This window comes from Triticum aestivum, chromosome 4B (assembly GCF_018294505.1).
Source record: "Triticum aestivum cultivar Chinese Spring chromosome 4B, IWGSC CS RefSeq v2.1, whole genome shotgun sequence".
Classification (NCBI taxonomy): Eukaryota; Viridiplantae; Streptophyta; class Magnoliopsida; order Poales; family Poaceae; genus Triticum; species Triticum aestivum.
Genome location: NC_057804.1, coordinates 563,410,511 through 563,413,077, shown reverse-complemented (window position 1 = coordinate 563,413,077; position 2,567 = coordinate 563,410,511). Strand labels below are relative to the sequence as shown.

The 2,567-nt window shown below is 41.4% G+C and overlaps 1 long non-coding RNA gene across 1 annotated transcript; it reads right to left on the bottom strand.

The window, feature by feature from the left end:
• Positions 1–722: 722 nt before the first annotated feature.
• Positions 723–2,167, bottom strand: LOC123089219 (uncharacterized). Its single transcript, XR_006442235.1, has 3 exons — positions 1,993–2,167; positions 1,790–1,922; positions 723–1,002 (listed from the first exon to the last, which is right to left on the bottom strand). It is a non-coding gene; the product is annotated as an uncharacterized lncRNA (long non-coding RNA).
• Between the last annotated feature and the right edge of the window lie 400 nt (positions 2,168–2,567).

Genomic DNA, 2,567 nt, shown 5'->3' with positions numbered 1-2,567 from the left:
CAGGTGGGTTGTGCTTCCTTCGAAGCCCCCTCTGATACTTCTTTGGCCCAACAGGTGTCTTCTGGTCCAGAAAAAATCATCAAAAAGTTTCGCTGCGTTTGGACTCCGTTTGGTATTGATTTTCTATGAAGTAAAAAACAAGCAAAAATAGCAACTGGCACTCGGCACTATGTCAATAGGTTAGTCCCAAAAAATAATATAAAGTTGCTATAAAATGATTGTAAAACATCTAAGAATGATAATATAACAGTATGGAACAATAAAAAATTATAGATACGTTGGAGACGTATCACTCAGCCAATAGTCAGCTGCTACAAACCGTAGTAGGATTGATCCAGTTCTTGGTGACCTGGCAGAGGAAGAAGAGGAGGCCATGGAGGTGATGGCGCCTAGGGCACCGACGCAGAGGTAGATGGCGCACCCGCCAATAGCTCATTGGATTAAAAGCGTTGGTTGTCAATAGGATACTAGAGTTCTGCATTGAGCAAGTGTGTGAGCAGGTGTTGCCTACTGGAGGCATTCATTCATTCGACTATATCATCCACTAGACCAGGATCGCGCCTTGGCGCGGGGGTGCCGGTCCCAACGTTTTGATCAGGCATGTAATGCTAAGTCAGTAGTAACCCAAATTTAGCATATGCATTCATACATAATAACAATAAAGTGAAGAAGAAACATTCAACTATTATAGAAGCAAGGCATGGGCTCAGCGTCGGCTTGAGATTATAAGGTAGAATTGGTTTCAGTGCGTTCATAAGACCACAAAAGATAGCCACCTGACACGAAGTTCGACACCAAAAATGCAGCCACTCGACATGGAAGTTCGATACCACAAGCGTGACAAAGGAGAGACAACTACAAAGCCATAACTACTAAGCATACTAATAAGTGGCTTCACTCAACTGCCTTGTCGATCAACTTCATAAGCGCCACTTCATACTAATAAGTGACTCCACTCAACTGCCTTGTCGATGATCTTCATAGGCACCACTTCACATGAACCTGTGCATGTCCCAACGATGTGGTCAAGAAGGTAATGATCAAAAGATATGATGCGTTAGTAGGAAACATGGTTTAGCATACGTATTCAACAAGACAACAATTTTTTCTGGTTTAAGAGAAAGAAGAAACATTGAATTGGTCCAGCGTGTAAGATTTCACTATACCGTAAATCATTTGGTACATCAGAAATTACAGTACTTGTTTGAAACTAATGAGTGTATTAGTATCTATAGAATAATTGATCTGCAGGCTCATGAAAAAGAAGATACATTTAATTTGTTCCAAAAGCAAGGCAGGACAATTAATCTGCGTCCAGTTCAGCCAAAAGAGTTTAGTTATACGACACTGAAAGCAAGTCAGTGGCAATGCCAAGTAGAAAAAACTGGATCACATCAAGTTAATAACAAAGCATAAGAATTCAAGATACCAAAAGCTTCAATGTTAATCTCCATGTTCCAGAACCACGCATCGTCGACAACATAATATAACTAAACATAAACACTTTACATATAGACCATTTCACTATTTGTAGGAGATAAACAGAACATACGGGTATATGTTAGGACATTTAGTACCATGACTACATAGAAGATTTATGTACAAAACAAAACTATAATTCTTCCAGCCCCACATCAAACATTCAGTCATAAAATATATTCTTTATCAGGTTTTTAGTATCACAATGGGTTAAAAATCACTTAGAAATTAGCAGAAAAAAGTATAGAACCACATACAGACAAAATATAGATAACTCGTTGTGCTTTTCTTTTTAGAGAAAGAGACGGACCTATTAGGTCCACCAACGCCGTCGATACCCAACCAAGCTACTTAGGCTCGTAACAACGACGGTCGTGGAGGAGAGAATGACGGCACCAACGAAAGGGCACGCTCCAACTTTGGATCGCAGCTCCACCATCAACCTAGATGAGCAGCAGAGCATCACAAACCGAATCACAATAATAGAAAGGCAACCAAGGAAAAAAAGCTCACCGGTGGGCACCTCGCCGTCGGCCATCACGGAACCTGAGGGAGGCACAACAAACTTGCAGAGACGTACACCTCCTTCGCCCACCACCGTGCAGGGAAGACTGACCGTACAAATCATCACCGGGCTTAGGGAGGGCAGAGGAGCTCGCCATCGAGCTGGATCAAACCGTGACACTATCAATGATTTGTTCTGCTTTCTTATGTGCTGAATTCGGCCTTATATGGTAATCCAAGCCTTGCAGCAGATATAGAGGAACCTGGAAGACAAAATACCATAAAATTTTCAAGACTAAAATCTCATAAATCTCCTTTTATACAACATTGAGCTAGCTCCCTAAGAAATTACTGCTCTCTGGTTCCAATTTCAAGTTCTGGGCGGGTGACTGTGACTGTACTGTATAGGTGAAGAACAAACTTGTGGTGATTTGAGGTGTGCAGTGCCACCTGATCAAAGTGCTCTCAACAGAAGCCTATGCTATCCAGACCTACACACATGGACTATAACCTAACCAATGCAATCTGAAGTATGCCAACTGAACAAACAATAAGCATATACGTAATCGAAAGTTTGTTGTTGT